This window comes from Macaca mulatta, chromosome 10, assembly GCF_049350105.2.
Source record: "Macaca mulatta isolate MMU2019108-1 chromosome 10, T2T-MMU8v2.0, whole genome shotgun sequence".
Taxonomy (NCBI): Eukaryota; Metazoa; Chordata; class Mammalia; order Primates; family Cercopithecidae; genus Macaca; species Macaca mulatta.
This window is the reverse complement of record NC_133415.1, coordinates 101306935-101317369: the sequence shown is the minus strand read 5'-3', so window position 1 is coordinate 101317369 and position 10435 is coordinate 101306935.

Genomic DNA, 10435 nt, shown 5'->3' with positions numbered 1-10435 from the left:
GTGGAGAAACATTTCATGCAATAGAACCCCACCTCTTGGGGAGTTCATTGGTACAACCTGTCTAGAGGACAATTTGGCAACTGACCAATGAAAGTGCATAACTTTTGGTCCCAAATTTCATTTATAGGCATTTATCCCTAGGAAATAGTCAGAAAAATATGGAAAGATGGATCTCTAAGGATTTTTATAAAAAGAAAGAAGTTGGAAGCATGAATGCCTGCTGGTGGTCTCGCACCCTGGCACCAGTGCTCCCCTCTCACACAGGCTACATTTTCCCAGGCTTCCTTGCAGTTGAGTTGTGGTCATGTGACCAGGTTCTGGCCAATGGGAGGTAATAAAAGCGTTGGGTGGTATTTTTGGAAACCCCCTTCTATAACCTCTGTCTTGATATGGTTTGGATGTTGGTCCCCTCCAAATCTCATGTTGAAATGTGATCCCTGATGTTGGAGGTGGGGCCTGGAGGGAGGCATTTTGGTAATGTGGGCAGATCCCTCTCACAATGGCTTGGTGCTGTCCCAATGGCAATGACTAAGTTCTTGCTCTGAGTTTATGGGAGATCTGGTTGTTTAAAGGGCCTGGCACGTCCTCCTCCCTCTCTTGCTCTTTCTCTCGCCATGTGATGTACCTGCTTCCCTTTCACCTTCTGCCATGATTGGAAGCTTCCTGAGGCCTCCCCAGGAGCAGATGCTGGTGTCATACTTGTACAGCCTGCAGAACTCTGAGCCAATTAAACCTCTCTTCTATAAAGAACCCAGCCTCAGGAATTCCTTTATAGCAACACAGATGGACTGACACATATCTTTACTGTCATTTCTTAGTTGTTCCATCCTTTGACCTGTTTCCTGGAATAAGCATATGATGGTTGGAGCTATTCTTGTCACCTTGAACCTTGAGGATTAGGCTTCTACCCTGTGAATAGCAGAATGTCCTCTGGAAGGAAATGAAAGTCCCTAATGCCACCCTAGACTGACAACCTCCAGTTTTGTTTTTACTTTTTTTGTTTTTTGAGACAGAGTCTTGTTCTGTTGCTCAGGCTGGAGTGCATTGCAGCTCATTGCAGTACACTCCAGAGGTTTCATCTCAGCTCATTGCAACCTCTACCTCCTGGGTTCAAGTGATTCTCATGCCTCAGCCTCCCGAGTAGGTGGGATTACGGGTGTGTGCCACCATGTTCTGCTAATTTTTTTTATTTTTGGTAGAGACAGGGTTTCACCATGTTGACCACGCTGGTCTCCAACTCATGACTTCAAGTGAAACACTCGCCTCAGCCTCCCAAAGTGTGGGGATTACTGGCATGAGTCACTGTGCCCAGCCCAGTCTTGATTTTTATGAGATAAACTTCTGTCTTGGCTGAAGTTACATCACTGATAGGTGATACAACCGTAACTGGATAAAAAGGAAATTCATTTAATAATTATATCTATATATGCCCACACCAAAAATGATAGTGATCTGTTGTTATCAATGTGTAAATATGGACACAAAATATATTTAGTGTAAATAAACCTTTTTTGTTTTTGTTTTTGTTTTACACTGTCTCACTCTGTTGCCCAGGCTGGAGTGCAATGGTGCAATCTTGGCTCACTGCAACCTCCGCCTCCTAGGTTCAAAGAATTCTCCTGCCTCAGCCTTGCAAGTAGCTGAGATTACAGACGCATGCACCACACCCGGCTAATTTTTGTATTTTTAGTTGAGACGGGGTTTCGCCATGTTGCCCAAGCTGGTCTCAAACTTCCAGCCTTCAGTGACCCACCCATATCGGACTCCCAAAGTGCTGGGATTACAGGCATGAGCCACTGCGCCTGGCCCAGTAAAGCTTTATTCTATTTTAATAAAGCAAAAACACAGAAGTGCATAAGTGTGATAATATGCGTGTATTGTCTAACAGGAGCACTACATAGCAAAATGCAAATGCTGCTTATCTTTGGTGTTGGAGTCACTCATGATTTAAAAGCTTGTTTTCTTCTATTTTTAAAAACCTTTGAAATGAGTTATGACTTTATTAGAAAAAAATACTATAATAATTGGGAGGAAAGAAAACCTCACCTCTTGTTGAAACTGACTGGAGCTGGGAGAAATGAGAGATTCCTTTGCAGGTGTCACCTCCCTGCCAGAAAAGCAGCCTTGCAGGACCATCCTACAAGCCCCATGTGCCTCTTTCCCTCGTCCCTGTACCTGGTGTGAGGTCACACAGATAGTGAGTGTCCTTCACAGAGTCTGACCTGCCAAGGTTGGGAGGAAGCGGGGATCTAGTGACATTCAGCTGTGACTGTGCCTTGGGAGGGTGACCTCTCCCCTCAAAGAGCAACAAATAACTCTCCTGCAATTTCTAAACATTTACAAGAGAGAATTTTTAAACTTTTCACTCCTTTATTCCAACCAGCACATTTGGAAGCGTAAAGTGCACAAAGAAGACCTGCTGTTTACAATCCCTTTCCCCAAGCCAGCGTTAGATTCAAAAGCAGCAGATAAAGCTCATGGCTTTGATGAAAGGGGAACTTTTTTTCACTGGAAACAATAATACTGCTCCCCGTTCTGGGAAGAATTTAAACAAAATAATTCGGAAGGACATTTGGTTTGCTATGAAGCAAACAATTGATTTCAGATCACAAATGTAATCATTTGATCTTGCTTTAAAACCAAACCTTTCACAGAACAATCTAGCATCACATTCTCTTCTGAGTCTGTGAAACTCTGAATCTGGGTGAGTCTGAATTCCCAAGGCAGGACTGAGGATAGAAAAGATTTGATGGCAGAACCCTGGTACTGTGGTTATCACATGGTTAAAGACGTAGGCTTGGTTAACTCACTGCACCTGCTTATCTATGAGGCTCACCTGAGAAGGTGATACTGACAAGCCCCTCCTATGGGTCTGAGGGCTCTTCACCAGGAGCGGAGCAAGGAGGATGGCCTCAGTGTCCCGTCTCTGAACACGTTTCGGGGGGAGGGCTGTAGAGCCTGGACAGATCACCACTGGCTCCATGGGGAAAATTTCAGCAGCACTCATTGCCTGTGTCTGTTCTGTGCCAGGCTGTGCTCAGGGCTGGGATTTGGGATTCGCCAGGACACAAGGCGATGTGCCTCTGTCCTCACGGAGCCTCAGTGCTGGTGGAGACGGACAGCGCAGATGTCAACCGCAAATGACAAGGCACTCGCAGGTAGGAGTCACCGCCAAGAAGGAAATGAAGGGTGCGTGTCGCTGACTGTGGCTCTGGTGGGGGCTACTTAAATAGGGCCATGGGGGAGGGCCTCTCTGAGGAGGTGACCTTTGAGCTGAGGCTTCACCAATCAGAAGGAAAAAGCTGTAAAGGGTCTGGGATAAATGCAACCTGAGGACTTTTAAAATAATGGAAGCTGTTCCAGCTCTTTCAGAATTTGTCCAGCACGTTTTCCGGTTGTCACTCCCAGGTGGGCTCGGGAAGAGGCATCTGTGCCCAGGTCGTGGCCCGTTTGTTGCGCTTGGTTGGGGGATTCCCCATCTCCCACAGCCGTCTCCCCGGGGCCTGCTCCCGGGTGGGGTCAGGTTTTCACCAGAAAGCCCTCCATGCAAACAATAATAATAATAATAATTTGAACTAGTTGCCAACATTTACATTTTAGTTATAAAAATCTGTATTTTCGACTTCGTTGGAAAGTCAGACTATCTGACCAGGGCGGGCTGGGATCTGGTGGATTTCGGTTTCTGGTTAGGGAGGGTATTTGCGGGTTTGGCCCTCTAGCATCTGTCCCAGTGTGGAGTAGGGGTGGCCCAGGCTCAGGTGGGAGAACTGCAGTGGCCGAGGTCCTTGGCTGTCTCCAGACGGCGGAGGGACCCTGCCGCCTCCTGCTTGGGGTGGGCTGGGTTCTCTGCTGCCCCCCCTCCCAGCCCACACCCTCTTGAACTCCACTGAGACCACCCCCATGTGAGGCTGGGAAGGGAAACCTGCCTTCGTAAGTGAAATCAGGTGAAATCGGGCTATGAATGTGTCGGAAACTAAAAGGCCCTGTCACACTTGCGGCTAGGAAGACCGTCATCACGGTGGCGTGCAAATGACAGACTTGTGTCTGCCAAGAGACAAGTCAGGTGAGGGCAGGTCATTGTGAAGGAGGGAGGAGGGGTCCTCCCCGCAGCAGCAGCGCCATCCCGCACAGAAACAGCCTCTGGGGAGGGACACGTTCCAAGGAGGCCCCGTGCTGTGTGGAGTGGGTGGTTTGAGGCCTGAATGCCGGGCACACGGAGCCGTCAGTGTCCCCATGGGAGCAGGGGTGCTCTCAGCCAGGTGATTGGGGTCCTTGGATGCTTAGCCCCTGTGTGTGTGCGAGGGGGTGGTCCTCTGCTCTGTCCCTTCTGAAGGCAGCCGTAAGGGAGGGAGGCCAAAGAGCTCAGCGTCAGACAAGACTGGGTGCAGGTCCCACTTCCTGCCAGACCAGTGCCCCTGAGCCTCAGTTTTCTCATCTGTATAGTGGGGCTAATCCCAGCCATCTATACTGCCTGCCTGCCATGTGCCAGGCCCTTCTTACACATCTTTGATTCCTTGAGGGCAGGGACTTTATTATCCTCTTTTAGAGTTGAGAAAGAAGAGGCACAGAAAGGTTAAACCACTTACCTGGGGTCACACAGCTGCTATTGCAGAGTAAAGTCTCCAGACTCAAATGGAGCACTAAGCCCCGCCCTGGGCGCCAACAGGTGCTCCAGGAATGTCCGGTGCCATTTATCACCCTCATCACCTGCTGCGAGGGCTCGTCCCATCATGCAAACCCTGTGAGCGTGAAGTGAGGGGACATGTGCAGGATCGAGTGTACTGGTGGGTGACGTAACTAAAGTAATAACCACAGGATGATATTAACAACCCATATTAGTGCTACCAGCAGCCTCATCTGTCTGCTTCTCTGGGCCCAGGATTGTCTGCAAACTCCCAGGAGCTGGTCCTGAGTGGGTCAGAAGAAAGGTCTGAGGTTATGGGAAGGAGCAGCTTGCCCAGCTCATGGCCCGTTCTGTGCAATGGGAGTCCCTGTCCCCACAGCTGTCCCCCAGGGCCTGCTCCCAGGTAGACTCAAGAGGCCACAGGGCTAAGTGGCTTCAGGCCAGGGTTCTGCTGTGTGCTGTGTGCCTGTGGGAGTGACACCCCCACCCCCAAACTTCCCACCTTGCCAGCTGCTGGACATACAGCAGCTACAGGGCACAAACCCTGAGACTACGACCTCTGCGGGTCCCATGGCACAGAGCCACCCCCGCAGCGCCCGACTGAGAAGGAGGAGACGCGCCTCAGGGTGAATCCTGCTCTGAGGTCGCTGCAGGATAAATGGCCTCTAGGTCGAACACCTCACAACAGGATGTGTCTTAGCGTGGAGTTTATGAAATCGCAGGCTGTGATGCATTAGTGGGTCTTGAAATCAATTTAGAGGGTTGAGCCCGGCATTGAAAATTTGCAACAGATCAGAATAGACTAGGTCAGGAGACATCAGAGTGCGTTGTGTGCAGTGAGGGTGAGTGTCGTTTGGGGAAACCTGTTGCGTTTCTGTATAAATGGATGTGCGTGTGTGCTGGGTGGCAGTTTGCAATGGGTTTCTTACGGGGGGTTGCACTAAAAACGTTAAGAGAATCTCTGTCTTACGGCCTGACGGTAACACAAAGGGGAATCACCTAGTGGTGACCATTTTCCTCAGAACCTTACATGTCCCTGATTTGAGACCGGTTTATAAGACTGAGAAACAGGTCTAAGCTGCTGCCAAGAGTTTTGGTTACGTAAGGGATAAGGCTGTGGCTCTCTCATCCCACAGTCCACGATGAGGGGTGGAGGGGAATTGAACCGCAGGACGAAGTGATGAACGTGTGAGAAATGAGACCGGGAAAGGCAGAGGCTTGGAAAGCAAACAGAGAGGGGGAGAGGAAGGGACGTGGGGAGGGGCGGGTGACTGTGAGGGAGAGAAAGTAGGGGTCATTCCTGGAACTCCAGGAGCTGCCTTCCTGCATTGCTGAGTCAGTGCTGCCTGGACTCAGAAACATTCATTGTCCATTCATTGACCTTTGGAGCCTAAGAGCTCTGTTAGGATCTGAAATGTGTCCAGTAGATCTTTAGAGCTATTCAATTTTCATTCCATGTGGGACCTGGACACCTGTGCATGCAAACTAGCACGCTTACACATACGCACACACAGATACACATGCCCACACACATTCACGCATCCATGTGCTCATCAAACATATACACACATGCACATGTGTACAAACATGCCCATGCACATATGTGCACTCATACATACACAGACACACTCATATGCACACACTAACACACATAGCCACACTTACATGTGCACTCACACACGTGCTCACTCCCACACCCACACACGCCCACGCACTCACAGACACGGTGAGTCGGGTGTATTTAATATGCAGTTCGTGCCTGTGCCTCCCCCCAGATCCCCATGTGACCTGCTCATCAGAGGAGGCCCAGAGTCCTGGGGGGAGCCCTGGTGTCCCTCCCCCTGATCTCCATGACAACCCAGCCGGACGCCGGTTTGTGAGTGTGAAAGCTTCAGGGCCCACACGACCTCCCACGTTAATTCATGCACATCAGCTGTTCACTACTCAATGCGCCCATGTTATGTGAGGCAGCGAGGCACAAAACTGGCATCTGTTGTGGGGCGTGTGTGTGTGTGTGTGTGGTGAGGTTGGCACACAGGATGAGGTTTGGGGCAAAAGAGCATGAAAGATACAGCCAATAGTAATTGCATTACAGCTGTTGATTGCTTTCAAAGGACTTAACATAGAATATGAATCCCAAAGACACATGACATCTGGTGAATTAGAGCATCTCACGGACAGAGTGGGGGTAAAAGGAGGAACAACACACTTGCAAATTTGATGAAATTTCCCACATGGTCCTGAAATTGCTGGTGGAATGGGGGATTGCAGTCCGGGTATGAGGCATTCGAGAGAATCTGAAAGTGTCCCCCAAAAAGGGCTCCCCAGAAACTAGCACCGATCAGGCCGTGGAAAGCCCAAGGCCCCACACGACAGGTTCTGGGCTCTGCCTTCCTTGAACACAGGGGTGGAGGGGCTGGGGAGAGAGGCAGAGGCTGAGAATGGCTGGAGACAAATGGTCGAATTCAGTTCTTTTATCTGTAGCAGGGACTCAAACCCAGGTTGTCCTGGCTGCTGGAAGGTTGAGCAATGCTGGCCCGTATTTCGACACATGGCTTCACTGGCTGAAGCAGGGCTGGTCCTGTGGCCGAGATACCCTCTTCCAGCCCTGCACAGGTCCCCTGACCCCCAGGCCTGCAGGCATTCACACACCCCCATGCAAAGCCCCCAACCCTCCTTGGACAAGGACAGGCATAGCTTCAGGACATCGTCCTCCTGCCCTACATGGGCAGAGTTGAGCCCCCAGAGCTGAGGGGGAGGCTCCCCAATACCCATCTCCTGACAATGGCCACTGCTCCTCAAAGGGTCACTTCCAAAGAATGCCAGGTGGCACGCACCAGGTTTTGGCGTCTGATACGCTTCCATCCGCTCCCTGGGTCCAAAGCAATCATCCTTTGTAATCTCTGACAGGGAACAACTGGCCGCTGTCCTTTAATTAGCAGGGGACGCACTGCAGGTCTCCTGCAGGCTCTGTAAACGTCTGTGAAATCAGCCTGGTGACTCCAAGCTCCATGCAGACTGTGGGGCGCATAGAGGCCAAGGGGGAGCCCCCACCCCCGGGCTCTGAGAACAGCCTCCAGGAGAAAATGCCAAGTCACCACCACTCATGGCAGCTGCTCAACCCAGCAAGTTCTTTCTTGCAAATTGAGATCCAGGCTGTGATCTGGGCTGGCTCTGCACATTCTGGGTGCCCGTTACCTGCTGGTTGGAGCTGCCTTGGTACCTCTGAGGGCTGCTTGTGCATGAGTAGGGGCTGCTTTTGAACACATGGCGGCCCCATCAGCTGCGCCTTCTCCACTTCTTCTGGCCTTATTAAATGGTGGTTACTGCAGGGAGGATGCAGCGCCAAGCTGTCCCAGGAGAAATTCAAGCCTCATGTCCCTCTGAGACACTGGGATGGGGCCACGTGCAGAGTCTCAGTGCCTGGATCCCGGGTGCAGCGTCTGAGGCTGTGCATGAGGTGCCAGGGCCTGGCCCTGGGCTGTGTGGGACGGGATTGAAGCGTGTCTGATGAGAGGGCCCAGGTCACACCCACCAGGGGCCAGGAGTGCCAGATGTAGATGCCAGTGCCTGCCCAAGTCACCCAAAACAGAGAAAGGGAGGCGCTGGGAAGCCCTCAGGCCAGAGGCTGATGATGTGGAGTCCTCGAGGGGACTGCCTGCTGCTCAGGGCAGAAGGGGACATCCTGATGCGGCACCCGTGACAGCCCCCCAGTGTTCCTGTCCCCTGGACCCACTGTCCCCGGAGACCTGCGGAGGGAACCACTGCTGACGGGAAGGCGTCTCTGTCACTTGCTTTGTCTCCCCTTGGTCACCTCAAACACATGCTCACAGCCCTCGGGGGACAAGCCTCTGTTTCTGCCCCGTTCTGATGCCCCTGCCCCATGGGTGTGGCCACTGCTCCTGGCTTGCAGTGTCTGTGCGGCTATGACAACCCGGGTTCCTCTCAGGGCGGGTGTCCCTCCTGCAGAAAGCTCCCCCTGTCTCTTGGGCCCTGGCCCTGCTCCTGGACAGAGGAGGGAGGACTGGGGTGGTGGCCGATGGATTCTCATGTCACCTCTTTCCCGTATTCCCCTGGGCTCTTCCTTCAGAGCCTCCACCCTGCACCCTGATGACTCACTGCGTCTCGTGTAGGAAGCCCCCGGTGACATCTCATGCCCTGTACACAGGTCCCTGCAGCCCGGGCCCTTCCCCAGCTCTGCTGCCTCTGGGGGAAACCCCACTTTCACCCCTCCCTCCCTCCTTACATCTGGCGGGGAGTACAGGGGACTTGCTGGAGGGAAGCCACATGTGAGACCACACGATGCACCAACCCCCACCCCATCTATTTCCTTCCATCTCTTCTGCAGTCAACACAGCCTTGGCTCTGCATTCGGCCCTCTCTTTACGGGGCTGTGTCTGGGCAGATGGGGCTGGAGAACAACTCACTGGGCCGAGCTGGGGTGTGTTGTGGATGTCACAGCCAGGCCTGTGCAACAGGAGGCTCCAGGATCCCTTTGGGGTAGGGTGGGGGGCAGGAGAGTGCAGGTTAAATGGGATGAGCAGGGGCAGGTAGCAGGGGTGATTAATTTTTCTTAAAGCGTTGCCAGGCTACCTTTCAATTCCTTATGTATGGCTCAGGCACGAAGAAAGCTGATGTTCTGCTGCCAACCTGGCTTATCTTTTAATTACACCCTTTGCTTGTCAGTTAAGACACCCTGGTATACTCTCGTTGCTTTTTAACAATCTTTGCAACTTGCTGGACTTTTCCACCCAAATAGGAACAGGAGACCATGTGTACCGTGTGCCAGGCACTGTGCTAAATGCATTAGCTGTTTCAATCCTCACAATCCTTATTCTATAGATGTTTCAATCCTCACAATCCTTATTCTATAGATGAGGAAATTGGCACAGAGAGGTTAATTAACTAGCCCAGAGTCACTCAGCTAGTGAGTGGCAGAGCTGAGATTTGAACCTAGGCAGCCTGGCTTCAGGGTCTATGCTCTTAATGTCTCACTGTAGGGCTCTTAAGTGAGTTCCCAGCTTCCGTGACTTCAGTTGAAGGGACTTCTCTGTGGAGGCCGGGCTAGATGGAAGTTTATCCATGGGTCCTACAGCGGCCATCTGGAAGGATGGGATTGACTGTGACTCAGACTCTACCCTTGCCGCTGCCTCTGCTGGGAGCTCTGTCCCCTGGCTCACCCCAGGATCTGCTCCTCCTCCCTCCTCAGGACTCAGGTGCAGCATTGCAGAGGGTGTTTGCTGAGCATTTGCTATCTGCCAGCCCCTGTGCTAGGTGCAGGGGATCTCGCAACAAACAAAATTCCTGCTTTTATGAAGCAGACATTCAGTAAGTGGAGAGGGATAAACAAATCAGTGAAAGGTACGCATGTCAGCTGCTAATCCCCGCTATGGGGAGACATTCAGCAGGCTTGGGGATAGGAAGCTCCAGGTATGTGGGAGGGTGCGTTAGCTTCCTGTGGTTGCTGTGACAAATCACCTCCAACTTGATAACTTCAAACAACACAGATGGACTCTCTCCTAGCTCTGAAGGTCAGGAGTCTGCCCTCAATTTCACTGGGCTAAGTCAAGGGGTCAGCAGGGTTGGCTCCTGCTGGAAGCGCTGAGGGCAGGATTCTTTGCATTTTCAGTGTCTGTATTTTTCCCTCCCCTCCCCTCCCCTCCCCTCCCCTCCCCTCCCCTCCCCTCCCCTCCCCTCCCCTCCCCTCCCCTCCCCTCCCTTCCCTTCCCTTCCCTTCCTTTCCTTCTGTCCTTCCTTTCTTCCTTTCTTCTTTTCTCTCTCTCTTTCTCTCCCCTCTCCCCCCAACTACCC